At 61.0% G+C, this 19,231-nt stretch overlaps 1 protein-coding gene across 1 annotated transcript in view; it reads right to left on the bottom strand.

Annotated features, from left to right (window-relative positions):
* Positions 1–14,440, bottom strand: part of TCF20 (transcription factor 20) — a 169,759-nt gene extending 155,319 nt beyond the window's left edge. The window contains exon 1 of the mRNA XM_046011164.1: positions 14,422–14,440. The gene's annotated coding sequence lies outside the window, so the exon portion shown is untranslated. The remainder of the gene's footprint in view (positions 1–14,421) is intronic.
* Between the last annotated feature and the right edge of the window lie 4,791 nt (positions 14,441–19,231).

Below are 19,231 nucleotides of genomic sequence, written 5' to 3'. Positions count from 1 at the left end.
GAGCCTCATGGACCAGGGCAGCAGCCCCAGCTCGGTGGCCCCAGACCAGCTCTTTACCCCTCTGGGGCTCAGTTTCCTCATCTGTAAAACCACAACCTCGGTCTAGAGTGTTTGTAAACTGGCAAAGAGTCGCCATGTCCGCTCCCTTGGGGGGTGGGGGAGGGTGGGCTGCCTCCGCCTCATTCACCTTTGAAAGAGGAACCCAGAGAGGGCGATGCCGTGCCCAGCATCACACAGACCAGCCGGAGCTTGAGCTCTGGGCACAGCCCGCTTGGCTCCACCAGCGGCCCCTCGGCCACTCAGTCTTCTAAACGAGCCCTTAGTAAGGAAAGCGGGATCTTTCTCCGAGTCCTGAAACGAATCCCCATGGCATTGGCTCAAGAAGGGGAAGGGGACTAATACGTATTAGGTGACTACTGCATGCCAGGTGCGTCCCCAGGCCTTTGCGGCAGCTGTGTGGAGTCAGGGGGACTATCCCAGCTTAGAGGAGGGGCCAAGGCACGGAGGGGTCACGGAGCTGAGCTGGGGTTCACGACCAGCCTCCCAGGCCTCGCCACGGAGCAGCTCTGTGGGAGGACAGCGCCTCTGTACTTCTCTAGCTTCTCTGTCCAGATGTGCCTCCCCGCAAAGCTGGACACACCCCCTGCAGAGTCCAGCTCTCCAGAACATTTTTCTCAGCAAATGACCAGGGTGTCCTGGGAAGGCAGGGGGCCTGGGGTCCTAGCCTCCCTGACAGGTGTCCTGGAGGACCTCCCTGAGGCAGGACAGTCTGTGTGCCTTCCGAATCCTGGTGTCTGATGGCTCTGACGCCCAGTCCTCACCGAGGATGTGTGTGGAGGCCGCTCAGCCCCAAGACCCCAGCAGCACTCAACGCACCGGACTCGGGCCCCCCCTCAAGCACAGCTCCCACGCCACGGCCCACCCTGAGCCTGGTGCAGCCTCCTTTCCCATCCCCGTTTTCTTGGTTAGAAGCCCAGTCCTTAGCTTCAGACTGCCCAGGATCAAATCCCAGCTCATCCACTCCCTGGCTCTGTGACCCAGGGCAAGTCACTTAGCCTCCCTGGGCCTCAGTTTCCTCATCTGTAAAATGGGGAGAGGGACCAGTCTACCTCACGAGGTCATGGGCGGAGTCAAGCGGATGACATATATGCAAGGCTTACCATGAGCCCAGCGCACAGCAGGGGCCGGACACTCTTTCAGGAGCCCCACTATTTACGCTCCCTGGAGTCGTTTGCCCTGGCCTGTTCCAGGCCCCAGAGGAACTCCTTGGTGCAAGTCTTGGCCAGGGAAGGGCATTCCGGTGGGAGAAAGAACCCGAGCACAGGACAGGGTCGGGGCCCCATAAGCACACTGTGGGGCTCTCTTGCCGCCCTCACCGAGGCTGGAGTCCAGCCCATCCCCACCCCCTCCCCCATCCACCATTCAGGAGGCCAGAGGCCCCTGTACACTCGACCGACCGTGGGCCTGCTCTGCCACACTTGTGTCCCACCAGCCTCCTCCCTGGCTCATTCCAGCTCTCCCCATTCGTCTCTGGTCCAGGGCGGGGACCTGCTGGGGTCTCCCAGGGCCAAGGAAGGTGAATCTGATCAATCGGTTCTCTTTGGGAGCCCCTAGTTCCCCAGGCGGCGGCAACAGCAGCATCACACCATGAGCGGTGATAAGAAGGGAGCACAGCGGTGGGAATTCCTCCCTTCCCGCGGTGAGGCCGTAAACCTGTCCTTCATCCCAGCTCCCAGGCTGCCAGGGGCTGCTCCCGACTGCCCGGCAGCAGTGGGGAGAGCCTGTCGAGCCCGGCACCCAGCCTGGGCACAGCTGTTTCGGAAGCGGCCGTGGGACAGATGGCAGGGCAAGGCCCAGGAACACACAATCCCCTCTCCAGGAGAAGAGGGAGGAGGGGGGAGGGGGCAAAGCAAGGAGAGGCACGGGGATGAGGCTGGGAAGCCATGTGTGATGGGCCAGAACGCAGGCTCTGTGCTGGAGTGGCAGGGAGCCTCAGACCGTATGGCAGGAGGCAGTGATGAGACCAAAAGGGTAGTGGGGACAGGATGGCCACAGCAGAACATGCTGGAAAGCCAGCAAGGAGACTGCTGCAGGCAGGCAGAAGGGTGCAGATGGGGCCCAGCTTCAGAGGCGGCACAGAAAACCGGGAAGCAGCCAAGGGTTGGCCCCTGGGCAGGCCAGTGCCCTCCCAGACTCACCCACCCATGTCCCCTTCCTCCCCCACCCCCCACCCCCCACCCCATCCAAGCCAAGCCCTAGGAAAAGGACGGCCTCCAACTGCTTAGAAATGGTTCAGCAGGCAGTGGAGGGAGTGTGGGCTCAGGAGCGACTAGGCTCAAATCCGAGTCTGGCCCAGAGGAACGGGACACCCACTCGCTGTCTGCCCGAGGCCCCAGGCCGCCTGCTGGCCTCTTTCCCAGCCCTCCTCCCCTGGGCAAGGGCTTAAGTCCCAGACTGGCTCCAGGGTCGCAGCTCAGTCCCCTTCTCATCTGAGCATCCGCATGGATTCTAACCGAATCCATGTCAAGGGCCTCTCGGGAGCCTGAGTCTCAGTTTCCCCATCTGTAGCACAGAACAATGATCCTCCCCGGGGCCGCCAGAAAGGTTAAATGAAAGATCACATGGTGTCCTTGTGCAGTGCAGGGCATGAAATAAGTTCCTTCCCTGGGAAGCCCTGACACCTTCACTATGTCATCAGATGACTCACATGCCTACCTACCACCACACTCCCTCCTTCCTACCTCAGGACATTTGCACATGCCGTTCCTCCTGCCTGGAACACACCCTTTTTGTTCTGGGCTCAGTTGCCACCTCCTCCAGGAAGCCCTCCCAGGCTCCCCCAGTAAAGTCAAGGTCCCCTCTCTCTCCCCCACCAGAATGCAAACTCCATGAAGGCAAGATGGTGACTGGCTTGCCCACTACTGTATGTTCTCATCAATATTTGCCAAATGCATGAATGAGACACAGTGACAACCATCCAGACCCTTCCGTGACAACACAAGACCATCAGGGAGTGATGGGGCCTTAAGGGCCGTGGATGCCTACCGGCCTCTGACCAAGCCCACAGGGTCCAAGAAGGATCCCCAGAGGAGATAACACCTTGGCCTGAAATCCAAGACTTAGAGCCGCAAGGTCCCCACCACCCACTTTACAGATGGGGAGACCGAGGTCTACGCTGTGAGTGTCCTGAGAAAGCTACCCTGCTCCACCATTCAAGGCTCTGCCGAGTGCCCCCCACCCCTGGACAGCCCATCCCAGTCCCAGGGGCTGGCCGCTGCGCACTCAGGACCACCGGCTCCTCCCCAGGTCGCCCCGGCGGTGGGGCCGCTCCGGGCTCGGGCCGTGCCGGGTGCGCGGCTGCGTGGCTGAGTCGGGCAGCTGGCAGCAGCGCGGCTCCGAACCAGCTGTTTGGATGACAAACTGCGTTCAAGCTTCATTAGGGTAATCACGGGCTCCCCTCCCGGCAGCGCTGCAGAGCGCGACTGTCAACCTGAACTAATCAAACCCGGCCCCAGGACACCCGCCCGCCTGGCTGACAAGCTGCTAAGACGCGGAACCACCTTGCGCTGCGCATCTCCCGGCCCAGGCTGGTCCAGCTGAGCCCTGGAGAGGGCGGCTGGCCTCCCCAGGACCTCCGGCACACCCCTCCAGAGCCTGGGACCATCCAGACGGTAAGCCCATTTTTTTTTTAACAGCCAGGGAAACTGAGCTCATGGCGGGAGTGAGCAGGCCAAGGCCACCCAGCTATAAGGTAGGGGAAGCCAAGCTGGGGCCCAAGTCCGCGGGGGGTCGGGGGCGGCACCACTCTCGCCCCGACTGCTTCCCACACCCAGGCAACCCTATTTTTTCCCTTCTTCCCAGGGCCCAGCAGGCCAAGCCGAGATATCAGAGGTGGAATCAGTTGTGTGGCCTTGGTGAGCCCCACAACAGACCTCATCCTTGAGCCACGCACCCTAGCAGGAGACACAGGTGGGGAGGGCGCTCTGATGGGCGCAGGAGCCGATGCTGAGCAGGCATTGCTGTCTGGGGTAGCATCTGCCCCGAGACTTGGAGTCAGCCTCCCCCCCCACCCCCGCTCCACTAGCTGCCCCCAGGCCCATGCCCATCTGTCCCACATCCTCAGAATCACAACCTGGCCAGACGGGCCATGTCTGGCTCCTTCCTTCAACAACTGGGGAAACTGAGGCCCAGAGAGGTAGTATCAGAGACAGTGGAATGGAGGGGGAGGAGTCTGGCCATGAGAGGCAGACAGATAGTCACTCCTCCATCCACCCGTCCATCCACTCACTCCACAGATCCTAGCAGAGAGGCCGCAGCGTGCCAGGCTCTCTGTGTTTGCTGAATGAACAGATGACTGGAAGGATGGGTGAATGAATCAATGCACGGAGCCGGGGATGCAACCGTAAACTGAACAGACACCATCCCTGCCTCCCGGAGTTTACTGTCTAGTGGGGGAGGCAGATGCTTAATAGACAACTAATTACAAATGACACAAGCAGCGGAGAAAAACACATGACCCAGCCTGATGACACCCACCAGGAGGGCGCAGCACGTGCGCGGAGGTCCAGACCGGCCAGCCGGAGGAGGTGGCACGCCAGCTGGGCTGTGGAAGGAAGTGGAAGGCAGACGGGGGGAGGAACGGCATGTGCAAAGGTCCTGAGGCAGGAAGGAGCTTAGTGCTTCCGAGGATAAAAGATCCATTCAGTTTTTATGTGGCTGGAGGGCAGTAAAGGGAGCAGACACGGAAAAGGTGGGGGGCGGGGGGGCGGGGATTTGGATCTTCCATCCAAGGGCAGTGGGAGCCTCTGGAGAGGTGTGAGCAGGAGTGATCTCTGATGCCATGGGGAGAGTTAGCAGGAGGGTTCCAACGTCAGTTCTGCCAACTTCCACTAGAGCAACAGCACAGACAACTCACACAGACATCCTGCTGAGTGAAAGCAGCAGATGCAAAAGGAGACACTGTGTGACCCCAGGTATGTGAGAGGCACAGACGACAAGGCCAGCTTCCATGGTCCGATGCTAGTGGCGGCAGGTGGGTGGTGACCAGACGGGGTGGAGGGAGCTTCCCGGGGCACTGCATATGTTGAGGTCTGGACCTGGAGTAGGACCACACACACATGTGTACATGAAAACCTACCCAGCTGGACACAGGATCTGTGCACTTTTCTGTATTTAATTATACCTCCAAAAAAGAAAAAAAGTAAGTAAGAACAAAATCCTGGCTCTATCACCCGGTCCTCTCAGTCTGCTGGCTCAGTTCCCGCATCTGCAAAACGGGGGCAGCGACAGGCCCTGCCTCACTGCGCAGAGGGTGCCAGAGGGTGGTGTGTGCCCAGGCTGTGCATAAACCCGGCCAGTGACCACAACACCGGGAAGGTGGGGCACACCCACATGTCAGTGCATCTGGCTTCCCTCTCATCTTGGCCCTCTGTGGGCCTCAGTTTCCCCGGTTGCAAGAGGCCAGTGGTCTCCACCTGCTTCAGGAACAGCAAAGAAAAAGGGGTAAAAACCCTCATCCAACTTGCAGTGAGCCGACCTGCTCCCGGCCATAAACCCGAGAAGAATCCAGAGTCTGGGACCCACACATGCTTCTCTCTCCTGGCTCTGCACGTGATGGGTGTGGAATCAGGCCTCGGGGGCCCACTTCTAAGCTGGACCCTTCCTGCACACCTACTGCGTCCCAGCCTGGAGGACCCCCACCAGGAGCAGTGCTGGCCCACCACAGCGGTTCCTCCAGGGGCCCCTGGGATACGGGATCACAGGGGCAGTGGGAAAGGGGCCAAGGGGCCCAGGCTAAAGCTTAGGGCAAGGCTCCTGTGAGATCGGACTCCACAAGGTCCTGGACGAACGGCTGGACAAAGCTAATTCAAGGTACCATGTCACTGGAAGGGTCACACGGACAGGTGCCCGTCATGCTGCAGGCCACTAGAAGAAGGGAGAAGCCTGGTTCCCTGGATGGAGCCTAAGCGTCCCAGTGGCCTCTTGGAGACCTTGGACTTGGGAAACCAGTGTCAGCACTAACATTCAGCAGGCTCAGTTCTCAGGAGGGTCCCATTACTATCTTCCCCTGAGTCTGCCAGTGACCCGGGGATGGGTCCGGGCGGGGGCAGGGGGTGTCAGGCTCACGCTCAGCTCCATTTCACTGAGGAGGAAACTGAGGCTCAGAGAGGACATAGGCAGTGAAGAAAAAGCATGACCCAGCCTGCTGACCCCGACCAGGAGGGCCCAGCACGTGTGCAGAGATCCAGACAGGCCAGCCGGAGGAGGTGGCTGGGATCCCCCACGGTCAGTCCCCGGAGCACAATCCCTGTTCCCGGAGGGTAACGCCCAAGTGCTCTGTGCCCGTCCTCCCCACCGCCTAGGGGCCACTCGTTCCCACCCCCGTTCACTCAGGGTTCAGTCAACAAACATTGACAGAGCGCCCCCCACCGCCGTGTGTGGCAGGCACTGTTCTAGGAGCTGGCACAGTGAACGAGCATGCAGGGATACAGACTCCATATTAACACCAGCCCCGCCTGCAACGCCCTCAGCAAACGCCCAGAATAACCACGGGAAGAGGACGGCGCACACAGTCAATGTCCCGAGCCAGGCGCTGCACCGTTAGCCCCTCCATCCTCCCGCCAGCCTCCTCGGGGAGGCACAGCTGTGCCCATTTTACAGATCAAAGAGGACCAAATTCCGTAACTCGCTTGAGGTTGGCCTCCCTGGCTCTAGTGGGGACCGGATCTAACCCCCAGCACGCATCGCTCCATCCCATCTGCCTGCTGAAGGAGGTAACCCTTCCCGTGGAGTCTGTCCTAGGACTCAGTGCGAGCCCAGGCCTCAGGCCTCGGCCCCGGCTAAGCACAGTGCCCACAGCAGCGCACCAGCTGGCCCCGGAATCCACCCTGGCTTTGGCCTCTGCCTACACTCCTGGGGTCTGGGGTCTGTGGGGCCACCACAGACCATCCCCGCCCCTGGGGACCCTACCCGAATCAGCTTAGCTCCAGCAGAGACCCTAGCTCTGTGCTGATCCCCGGGAGGCATGGGGAGTAAGGGAGACAGACAAGAAAGTAGACACCCCCACCTGGAATGCTCTCCCCACTACACCTCTCATAACTGGTACCTTCTCTTCCGTCAGGTCTCAGATGAAAGGCTCCCTGGCCACTCTGCCCTCATCAGCGCCCCCCAGGCCCACCCACAGCCCAGCACCCCTCAGCTTTCCGACACAGCTGTGCCTACAGTCCTGCACTAGACGTGTATGTACACGCTTCCCAGCGGACTGTCTTTGCTGCTTATTGTGAAGGCTGGGACCTGGTCTGCTTTACTCAGATGCCTCCCTCTCGACCTCGCCCCCAGCACAGGACCTGGTGCACTGTAGGGCCTCAGTCTTGTGAAGTGAAAACACTTGCTGACTGAATGCTGACTGGCAGAAGGAAAAGCCCAGGGGCTGTGGGAACGCAGTGGGGGCACCTGTTCCCCCCCTGAGCTGAGCAGGGGGAAGGGAATGAGGAAGCGTCTGAGAAGGCATAGCAGGGCCAAGCGCCCGGTGGCAAGAAAGACTTGGGCTTTGGGGACATCCAAGTGTAGTCACTGGACATGGGCGGTTCCCAGGGGGTAACCCTGGGAGGCCAGCACGTCCTGGAGGGGACAGGGCTCCGGGTGTGAGGTAGGGGTCTCCAGCATTCAGCTTACCTCCCAGACTAGCTTGGCTCCAGCTCACCTTCCCCTCCAAACCCACCCAGAGTAACCAAGGTCTGCGGGCCAGCCTTCACCCATCCGCCACCCGCAGGCACTAGGAGCACGGTCCCAGGCACCTGTCCACAGGTCAAGGATACAGCCCCCTACCCGTGCAGTCTGCAGCCTGTGACCTTGGTCCCATTAGCACGGCCTTCCCCAGCCAAGCAAACCAGCTGGCACCAAGAGATTACCATACCTCATGGCCACACTGCCTCCTTTCTGCCCCTCAACAGGCCAAACTTAGATCCACCACAGGCCTTTGTACCTGTCTCTGCCTGGGATGCTCTTCCTCCTGATCTCCCCATGGCCAGCCTTCCTCGTCCTTTAGCTCTCAGCTCCTATGTCTCCTCTTGGAGAGGCCTCCCCAGAGCACCCTGGCCACCATGTGGTGGCCCCATGCCACCCACCCCAGTCACCATCGGATGACACTGGGTCACATTCCCTATCTTTTTCCTTCCTCATTGTCTGTCTCCCCAACAGCACAGGACCAGCAGGACGCAGCGCCCTGTGTCTCAGTGGTAACTGGTGGAGCCTCAGGGCCCGGCGCATAGTAGGCGCTCCATCAATCTGTTCCGTGAATGAGTCAATGACCTGCTAGTTTCCATGGCTAGTTGCATCTGAGCACATCAGGGGCTCGCTCCTAGGACCCTCTGGATGCTGCTGCTTTAGCCCCTGTGGTCTGGACTTGAATTGCTTCTCCAGGCTCGACCCCGGAGTTTCTCCTCTCACTCTGATTCCCAGACCCATACTCTGCCCGGATGCCCTCCCTGCCCCTTCTCTGCCAGCAAACCTTACTCACCCCTGAAGACCCAACTTGAAAGGTCACCTCTTTTCTAAAATCCTGGCTGCTTCTTCTCACCCGTCAGGACTCTACTGGTTGCAAGAAGAGATCTAGCTCGAGGTGGCTTGAGCAAAGAGGTGAATGAACGTGCCTGTGTATGTAACTGACAATTCCAGGGGTGGTTTCAGGCATGGCTGGAACCAGAGGCTCCGAGGAAGTAACATATCCTTCCACCTCAGCTCTGCCTCCCTCCCTGTGCTGACGGAGTCTCCCTGCCCTGGATACAGCGGATGGGAGAGAGTGGCTGGCGGTCCCACATCCACACGCTCGGGTTCAGGAACCACCGCTCGGGTTCAGGAACCACAGCCAAGACCCTAAGTCCAAGATCCAGGGAAGCCTCTGATGGGCTCGGACGGGCCAGATGCCCATTTCTCAGCCAGTCACCATGGCCAAGAGGAAGGGGTATTTGGACCACCTGCACCTCATGATCACTATGCGTCCCAGGACCTCTAGGTGCCAGGAAGACAACGCGCTCACACCTCAGTCCCACGCCCCGGGTCCCACGCCCCACACCTCTACCCCTTGGTCCCCACCCCATGCCCCGCGTGGGAGGCAGGTGCCGGGTATTCAGCCAGGGCCCTGGATGCTCACGGCTTCGTGGCACAAGGAATCCCCTCTCCCTTGCCGCTGGGTCCCTGGTGCCCACCCCACGACAGCCCCCGAGGAAGGCCCGAGAAACTTTTTGCCTGATTGAAGGGAGGCGGGCTGTGCCGAGAAGCCTCCCATGTGCGGGGCGTGTAATAACGGGTTAACCGTCACCCCTGGCAGGCGGCAGATCTGCATTTTCACGGAGGCCTCAGGGGGACACAAAGCTTAAATGGCAACGCAGGGGGGAGGCGGGAGAGAGGGGGTGCCTGGGGGTGGGGGGGAGCCTCGGCGGAGCCCCGGTCCCAGCAGCCCAGCCTGCGGGGGCCACTCGGCCAATAACGAAGAGCTCGCTAAGGGGCCGCGAGTGGAAGGGCTGGGGAAATAATTACCGAGGAGGCCCGGGAGGGAGGCGGGGAGGCTGGCGAGAGGCTTAATGAAACTGCTAACGCGTTCGTGATTCCTGCCTGCTCGGGAGGGGCGGAGGCAGACAGCCATGTTGCCAGCTCCTGCGAGTCTGCCAGGCGGGACCGGCTGGGCACGGCGCGAGGCGGCAACAATAGGCACCTCGCCGTCACCCGCCTCCCCGCACGTGACTTCCAAAGGGCAACCTCCGTCCGTTCCAGTCCGGGCCACGGTGTGTTCCGACACGGCTCCCATCAAATGGGGCCGCAGCCCGTGCGGATGCGTTCGAAACAGAATGGCTCATATTCGGATTCGACGCAGACTCACAGAGATCTGGGCACCAGGGCGAGTGGGGGGCGGCGGGGGTTGGGGGGGAGGTCTGGTCCCATTTTCCAGCTGGGAAGCTGGGGCCCCGGGGAGGTCATCCACCTCTCCGGGGCCAGGGTGGTTCCAAGAAAGCATCCAGCCCCGGGATCGCGCCCCTGAGCAGCCCCTCTCCCCAACTCCGCGTGTCTTTTCATTCTCCGAAGAGCTCTGTGGGGGGGGGGTGCCACGGCCCCCTTTAAGGAATGTGCCCAAAATCACACTGCACAGCCAAGAGGGCAGGAATTCCCCCCCCACCCCCCACCGCCCAGGGCATGCGCTCCTGGCCCCGTGCTCCAGCCTCCGCGCGAGGATCACCCGTCAGTGCGAACCTGCTCTGTGGCTGTCAGTGTATGACATCCCATTTCAGCTCCCGAGGACACAACAGAGGCACAGAAAGGTTAGGAGCTGCGCCCAAGGCCACACAGCCGGTTGGCTACAGGGCGAAAACTCAGAGCTGGGTTTTCTGACTCCAGAACCGTGTGCTTTTTGTTCAAACATTCCACCGTGCACAGTGGGTGCCCAGGATCCCTAGTAGGTTAATGGAGAGATTTGGAGCCACAGAGAAGCCCAGGGTTCTCCGGGCAGCAAGCAGCAATCGGGGCAGCTGCCTGAGGCAGAAGTGACCACGACATAGAGCTTGCTCCGTGCTGCCGCGGGGGTGTGCCAGCAGTTCGCACAGTGCCATCCTGTTGTGCAAACAAGGACGCTGAGGCCTGGAGAAGCCAAGAGCCACACGCCCATAGTGACCCAGCTAGTGAGTGGCACAGCCCCGATCATTTGCCCATCCCATGGGGTGGTCCCGGCCCACCTGCTGCCTACTCCCAGCCTTGAGCAGGCACTAGGCCAACCAGGTGCTTCTGGAACCCAATCCGAGGCATGAACTGGAGGCCAGCAATACCAGGTACCAAGTCCCCCCGTCCCAGCACCCCTGGAATCACAGGAAAGACTGGGAGTCAGAAGAGTATGTGTGGAGAAGGATCTCAGCCCCCAGACACTCAGCAGAGTCTCCCCTGCTCACGCCTCAGACAGCCTGGTCTGAGGAACTCAAAGGGCCAGGGGCTTGGTGACTAGCTGGGTCCCTCCACATCAGAGTCTGGCGCAGACAAGACCTGCAAGGAAAGACGACACCATGTCCGCCTCATGGGTGTCCCTCTGGAGCCTTCCAGACATCCCTGGTCTTGGGAAGACTGCTTTCTAGGGATCCCAGCAGCCCATGCAGTCCTGTCCTCATCTGTTCCCAGAACTGTCTCCCCAGGGAGACCACCAGCGGACAAGTCCCCCTCTGAACCCCTCTGTGGGCACAAGACCCCAGTACAGGAGGCAGGTCCTGGGTGAATGAATGAGCGGGTGAATGAATGATAGAGATGGAACACGCCAACGGCACGGCCCGCAGCCGCCCGCACTCAGCAAGGAGGCTCTGTTTCTGTCTCCCAAAAGGGACTCCCACCCCCCAAGAGCAGCCTCAGCCCCTAACCATTGCCAGACAAGGCAACTGAGGCTCAGAGGGCCCAGGGCCTCATGGCGGGGGGTGGGGGGCAGCAGCAGGATTTGAACCCGAGCAGCTGGGCTTGAGTCTGGTCTGCTTTGCCCTCGTTTCCAAAGATGAATCCATCCATACACACTCCCTTATCCGATCCCCCACTCACTCCAGGGGGGGCGGGGCATGACCATGCCCATCCCATGGACCCGGGACACCCAAATGCAGAGCAGCGGAGGCCCCAACCCAAGGTCACATGTCCATCAGAATGCAGAAGGTCTTAAACCTCTCCCATCTTCCAATGCTCATCACCCCTTCCACACACCAAAGCTGCCTCCTTCCCCATCATCAACGCGGTAAAGAGAAGGGAGAGGGGGAGGGGGAAGGCAAGGAGGAGAGCCCCCCCCCCCCCCAGCCCACAGCAGGCTCCTTTCTGGTCAGGGGAAAGGCCTCTAATGAAGGCTGGCGGTGTCAGCCCAGGAGCCCTGCGGAGCTGCAGGGCGCGCATCTCTGCTCCCAATTAGCACACAGGTCCTCCATCAAAGCACACGCCTGCTGCCAGGAGCAGAGGCCAGAGGGACGGCCCTTCTAACAGTCGGCAGAGGCCACGGCTCTCTGGCAGGCCCCGGGCCCTACCCCTTGCTTTTCTGGGGGGAGTGCCACCCCCCTCGATCCCCTCACTCACTCACACCCTCTCCAATCAGCCAGCTCAGGGCGGCCGCCGTCACCCTGGGGGACGCGCTAATGAAGATGGCCGACATTAATCTCTTCCCTCTCCCGACAGGTCAATTTATAGTTCCATGGGGAGCCCTGGCGCTCGGCCAGAGGGCCTGACATAACTCTCCCTGCTCCCTGGGAGGACGTCGGGGGTGGGCTCCATGGGGCCGAGGGGGGCTGAGGGACTCAGGGGACAGGGCAGGGAGGGCCCTTCCACCTGAGTGCCCACCGTCACCGCACCGACAAATCCAGCTGGGACCTTGGCCCCTGATGGCCATGGTTGAGGGTCAAGGCCTGCAGGTCCCTGGGAGCAAACCTGGTCCTCACCTCCTCAATCGAGGGCAACTTGCTCACCAGTAGGAGACCCCCAAGGAGGCAGGAGGCTTATGACTTTCCATTCCCACTGACTCCCGGGAGTTCTGAGAGCCCCTCTAAGGAGCTTAGGTCCATCTGCTTTTGCCAGACTCCCCAGTGTTCCTTCCTCAAGGATCGCCGAGCCGGCCGTTCCGGGGCTGGCCCTGGGCATGCGTCTGCCCCGGCCCCTGCTCTCCCAGAGCTCCCAGTCTGGCGGGGGAGGCTGACACAGAAGCGTGTTTGACCATGCTGCACCATGTGAGACCCGTAATGGAGGGACTTGCCAAGAGCAGGGGTGCCCACAGGGAAGGCACAGGGACTCCATCCTCCTGAGAGAGCTGGGGGTCTAGGAGGAAAGCCCGGCTGGGCCCTGAGGATGAATAGGAGTTCAACAGGCCAGGAGATACAAGGGAAGGGATTTGGGGGAAGAGATCATCTCAGATGGGGGAGACCCAGTGTTCAGGGGCTCTGTGTCCAGGGGACAGCCAGCTTAACAGCGGTGAGGCTGCAGAATTGGGCAGGGCAGACCACAAGGAAGCTCAGCCTCAAGGGGCAGCTCAGAAGTTTGGCCTAGTTTAGGTCTGTGGACAGCTGAGCAGTTCAGAGCTCAGAGCTGCCTTTAGAAAGCCAGCTTGAGCTATGGTGTCCCAGACTGATGGCTGAGGCAGGGGAGGTGAGGTGGAAATGTCCAGCCCACAGGGTAAAAGCATAGACAGACATTTAAGGGGCAGGACCAAAGGATCCCTGTGGTTGACTAGAGAGATGGCAGGTAGAGGTGTCTGGGAGGCCACAGGCCTGGGATCTCCAGTTTGGTGGAGATGAAGCCTTTGGCCTGGGGTAAGATAAGGAATTGGACCTCATGCTTAACTTGTGAGCCCAGAAGGTCCCAGCAGAGCCCCAAACCCAGGCCCGGGCTTAGGAGAAGCCAGCCCCCAAATGTTGACCTCGAGTTGCCAAATTCTGAGAAGTGCCAGACATCACCTCCTGGAGCCAATGCATTTCTTAGAGGAGGTGAAGCCGGGGGACTGCCCTAGGGCCCAGACACTCCAGGAGGAAGCAGGAGCCTGGCAAAGGCAGGGTTGTGAACGGAGGCAGCACCAGTATGCTGGACAGAGCCCTCCAGCTGGAGAGCCTGTGGGCCAGGCTGCCCCCACCCTCCCCCAGCCCCCAGGGCCCAGGGCAGCTTCTGCACTTCCTAGGCTCTCCCAGAATCTCTGCTGAACCCCGGCCCCAGGCCCTGGCCCCTCCCTGTGTCCTCCTGTTCCTTCAGGGCTACCCACCAGGTCTCATCTAATCCTCTCAGTAGCCCTGGGAGTGTCCCCATTTTCCTAGGCTGGAGACCCAGGCCCAGAGAGCTAAGGGACTTGCTCAAAGCCTCTCTCAGCTTCTTGGTGCTACAGCCAGGATGGAACCAGGGTCCAAATGACCCCCAAGCACAGACTCTTAAAGAAAAGAGGAAAAAGAACAAGGCCGAAATAAAGAGCCTCAATGCTCACAGTGGCTGCATTATGGTGGTGGGACAATGGCTGTTTTTTTTTTCTTTTTTTCTACAATGAAATATTCATACCCTCACTCCATGGCTGTGTGTGCCCTAGTGGGGAGAGCTCTGGCTTTGGCGTCAAGCAGCCCAGGGCTCAAATCCTGGCTTGACCGCTTCCTAGCTGGGGACCCTGAGCAAGCTATTTGCCCTTTCTTAGCCTCTGTTTTCTCATCTGTACAATGGGGACAAAACCCCCCACTCCAGCCGAGCGGAACACACCGGGCGCACAGTAGGCACGCAGTAAGTGCTAGCCTCAGAGCATCACACCCCCGCGTTCTCGCCACCTGTCCGGCCTCCAGAGGGAACTTGAGACGCCCCCACGTGCCAGACGCTGGTGCTGGGCAGGCACCGGGTCCCCGGGGCGGGCGCCCACCCATCCTCCCGCCTCGCCCCGCCGCGCCCGCGCTGCCCTCTTACCCTGGCGGCCGGAGAGCCGGCATCGGTCCCGCAGGAGAGCCCGGGCAGCGGGGCCGGGCTCCGGAGCGCGGGGCGCGGGCGCGGGCAGGGCGCGCGGGGGCGCGGGCCGCGCGCTCCGGGCCGTGCGCCCCGCGGCCGCCGCGTCCTCGCCTCCAGCGCGGGCCCCGCGCGCCCCGGCCGGCCCGGGGGCAGGCCCTGCGCAGCGCCGCGCCGGGTGGGGGGCGGGCCTCGCGGGCCCTGGAGAGGCGCCCGGGCGGCGCGGGCTCCCGGCGGGCGCGGGCGGCGCCGCTGCGGTGGCCCCGCTGCTGAGTGGTGGGACGCGATTTACTGGCTGCAATTCCCGGCGCCCCTCGATGGCACTTAAGAGAGACCGGGAGGGAGCCGGGGAGAGCGGGCGGAGGGCGGGCGGGCGGAGGAGGGGCGGCGGGAGCCGTGCGCGCCGGCGGGGGAGGGGCGCGGGCGGGGGCGGGCGGGCGGGAGGTGGGGAGAGGCCCGGATGGAGGCGGCGGGCGGCCGTGGCGCGCGGGGCTGGGGGGGGGGGGCCCTGCCTCCAGCCCCCGCCCACCCGCGCCCAACCCCCCCCTCCACGCACTGGCGCCGCTGGTGGGGGTTAAGCCAACCCCCCACCCAACCGGCCCACCCCACCCCTTCAGAAAACCCCCTCCTCCCAACTGGCCCCCCCCCACCCCACCTCCCCTTTCACAAAACCCCCATCCTCCTACCGGCCCACCCTGCCCAGCCCCCCCGCCCCCAATTCTAATCAGCCTGCTCCACCTCCGCGCCTCCTCCCCATCACCTCTGTCACCGGAGATCAGAAACTTGGCCCACAGGCCCAACCCAGCCAAAGCCAGCTTGGTTTGACCCCATGGTATTTTTTTGTTTCTAATTTAAAATAATTCCCAATATGTAGAAATCAGGAATTTTCACAGAAAAATCCACATTTCCAGCTTAGTTTGGAAAAGAGGAAGCTCAGGCAGAAGCCTCCCCCCACCTCGCGGCACCCCCCCCCCCCGCCCCCTCCCTGGCCGCAATCTTGATAGTTCTCTGCAGTCGCCACCAGGCCCACCTGCCTGGCCCCAGAGGCATGTGCTTTCTCTTGCTCAGGGCCTTTCATACCTCAGTGCCTTTGCAGGTCCCTCTCCATGCGAAGCCCACCCCCCACCCCTTCAGACCCTTCTTTTGGGAGACCTCCTGGCACTGCCTGGTCCCCCTGGGGCCACCCACCCCCTCCCTGCTCCCACAGCCCCCCAGGAGGTAGTGGCGCCTGCCCCGCCCTGTCTGATTCCTTGCTGGCTGGCACTAGGGCCTCTGCGGCTGCGCTCTCACCACAGGGCTGCTGCTCTCTGGCTGAATTCTCCCTCCCATCCTGGCTCTGGGCCTGGCCCACAGTAGGCGCTCAGTAAGTGTTGGCTGAGTGGCAACCAAAGAAGAAGGGCCGGGATCGGGATTCCGCTAGGCGGCCTGGGCCATGGTGGGCACAGGGCACCAGTCCCTGCAGCTGATGTTCATTTTAAAAGCCTCAAATGTTCGTTCAGGGTGGCTCTTGCCAACCAAGGAAGCTAATGATTTCCACGCTTCATTTTTCTCCACCTTAATCCCACTGCCAAGGCTCCAGGGCCTCTGTTGCCACTGCCCTCAGACTGGCATCAGATCTCTCCCAGAAGGTGCAGTCCACCTGGGGAATGTCCGGGGAACTCAGGGAGGGTCCAGCTGTGCCTCCATGACACCTGTGAGGTCACAAGAAGTTTCGGGACCACAGGGGGGAGGGCAGCAGCTGGCCAGGGCCCATGGGAGGGACAGAGTAGCCCAGAGGGCCCTCGGTGGCCAAGGCAGCTGTGATGACTCCCCAGGACAGTTTCCTCCAGTTTCCCTTCATCCTGCTGGGTTCCTGAGCAAAGAACAGGGGGCTGGGGGGGCGGGGGGCAGGCAAGAGCCACACCTTTGCAGCCACCAAGCACACCACAGGTTTCATTAAAAACGTATGTCACAAATCCAAGCAGACGCGAAGATCCCGTTTTACAGAGAAGGAGCAAGCTCAGATAAGATGACCTTGCCAAGGTCACAGGTTGGTAGGATGCTAAGCCAGGAGCCTTCATGGCCCTCCAGAGGGCCCTGCCCTGCTGGGAAGTGAGACCCCATCAGGGCTGATTCCAGAGCTAAGGACTGGTCTGTAATGGAGGGGATGCTGGTGCCCGGATCCCAGAGCTGGCTCTGAGCAGTCCTCCCTCCCAGAACCTTGCACACCTGGGCAAATGCCCAAGACCCTGCCTGCCCCACCCCACCCCCAACCACGGGGCCTTCTCGCTGAAAGGCCCAGAAGGCAGGCCTAACTCAACAGCCAGCCACGACAGACAAGTCAATCACAAAACACCTTTCTGAGCCTCAGTGTGCCCATCTGCAATATGGGAGAACAGCTGAGCCTCTGCGGGTTTTCAGGGGCTAAAACAAGACAGCAGATGAGGAGACAAAGAGGGGAGAGAGACCAACCAGCTTAGGAGACCGTAATGAGCCTGATGTGGGCTGATGCGTGCAGAACCACTCAGCAGAGTCTGGCAATCATAAGGCCCAAGGCCTGTGACCTTATGAGGGAGACGGAAGGGACCTGTTAAAAACATGGGCCCTGAGGCATTCACATCCGAGCTCTACTCTATCAGCTGTATTGCTCTGGGTAACCTCCCCGGGCCTCAGTTACCCTGTCTGTAAAATGAGAATACTGATGGCAGTTCCCACAGTGCTGAGCTGCACTGGGGATTGACTTAGCTCAGATCCGGCATTCAACATCACCTGGCCCTGTGAAGCCTCAAACAGCGATAGCTCACTTCTCATTACTCTCGAGATAAGTAAAGGCAACCAGTCCCAAGTTCAAGGAGACTCCCCTGCTTGTCCTTATGAGATGAGGGGCATGATTTTCAGTTTAGTTTGTTTTGGAAAACAAGTAGACGGAAGTTCAAATTCTACCTGCACCAGCTAGGGATCCCTCGGTTTACTCATCTGGAGAATGGGGGCAGACAGAGCGGCACCTGCCGTGGCCAACTCGTCCAGCTGTGCCTGGGTCCTCGGGTTGTGCCCACCCACCGCTTCTCACCAGCTCCGGATGAAATGTACACAGCCCAGCTGGGGACGCTGGCAGCCCCCCACATTGGCCAGATGGGGAACACATGAGCTCTGTCGGCCCCTTGACCACAGGCCTGGGAGGCTGCCGAGGAGTGTGCATGCCTTGGTCTGCTGATTGGCAAGTCACTGGAGGACCAGCTGATCCCCTCGGGGCTTAGGATTGTCTCAGAGGCCATGGAGAGGGGCCCATCTGGAGAAAGGGCAGAGGAACCCTCAGGAAGGACTTTTCTGCCTCCCTCCCCAACTTCAGCAGTTCCCAGTCCTCCCATTTCACTGTCTCTGTAGTAACAACCAATATTTAAAGGTATATATCGTCTGTCTTCACCTTCACCTTCAGACCCTGGTGTGAGGACGGGGATTCTGATTTGTCTGGATCCCCACTGTACCCCCAGCATCGACAGCATGGCCAAGCTCATAGTAGGTGCTCAATAAACGTTTGGCACCAGAGAAACATTCTCAGATGGTAACATTTAGCTAGAAGGATAGGAGGGCAGGGCCCCTCTGCTTGTGGGCAGCTCCCCTTCCCCTTCCCAGAAGCCGCTGTGCAGCTCCCCTCTGTGAGCTCCGTCCCCTCACCGTGGGTTGGGAGGCCTGCGTTCTCCCCCACCGCAGCCAGGAAGCTTGTGACTGTCGTGGCAGTGCAACTGGGCCTCTTGGGGGAGGGAGGGCCCCGGGCAATTTTCTGGCTCACGGCTCATTCCAGGGCGGCCTGGTGACACAGACAGGTCCCCAGGCCCAGGAAGGTTCCTGGTTCAGCAGATGCGGGCTGGGACTCCTGCCCTGTCCTCCAGCAGGACTTCTTCACCCCCAGGACTGGAGGGGCTTCCCAGCTAAGCCCCAGGATGTGATCTGGGGGCTGGGCTCCCGCCCCCTCCCCATCCCAGCCCCTCCCATGTGCATGGCACTCCCCCGTTACAGTTTACAGAGTGAGTTCACAGACATTATCACATCGGCTCCTAAACGCCCCCTAAAAACCACAATAAATCTCTCGCTCTGGCTGCTGTGTAATCAGTGAGCAGAGAGGCCTCAGGGCCCAGAGCCTGCCAAAGCCGAAGCCAGCGGGACCGGGGGGGGGGGGGGGGGGGGGGGGGGGGGGGTCCATGTGGGCGGGTGGCAGGTGGCTGGTGGCAGGCCCAGCTGGGGCTCCGCGGGAGTGAGGAGCAGGTCCTCAGGCCGGATCCTGCGGAGGAGAGAAGTGCTGTGTGGGAGAACCAGCCAGCGGGGCTGGAGGGGACAGGTTTGCAGGACCGAGAGGTGGGGCAAACGTGAGGGAGGGGACCAGAGGCTGCCTTAGCACTTGGGAACCCCATCAGGGAGGTGGGCTGGGGGCCAGGCACAAGAGGTCCAGGGACAATCAGCCTCAGCCCAGCTTCTGCCCTGCTTCCCTTGACCCCCTAGATAACAGCCCTCACCCAGATCTCCTGGATGCCAGACCCTCCTGAAGATGCTGTCCTCAGTCTGAATGCCTCTTCTGTCTTTTTGAAATTCTAACCCTCCTTGAAGGACAGTTCAGAAACCCCCATTTGTCGTCCCTCCCCAGCTCCTGGAGGCTATGCCTCAGGCCCTCTGACTACGCCTGGTCTTCCTTTCCCCGAATTGTCAGGCCCCTTCCCCTCTTTGTACCTCTTGTGCCCCTGAGGGCGGTGAATTTGCAGGGGCTGAGGCCCCATCCCAACCCCTCACACCCTGCACAGAG

The sequence above is a fragment of the Meles meles genome, chromosome 7, assembly GCF_922984935.1.
Source record: "Meles meles chromosome 7, mMelMel3.1 paternal haplotype, whole genome shotgun sequence".
In the NCBI taxonomy this organism is placed as follows: Eukaryota; Metazoa; Chordata; class Mammalia; order Carnivora; family Mustelidae; genus Meles; species Meles meles.
The sequence above is the reverse complement of the archived record's forward strand: the minus strand, read 5'-3'. Positions and strand labels throughout refer to the sequence as shown.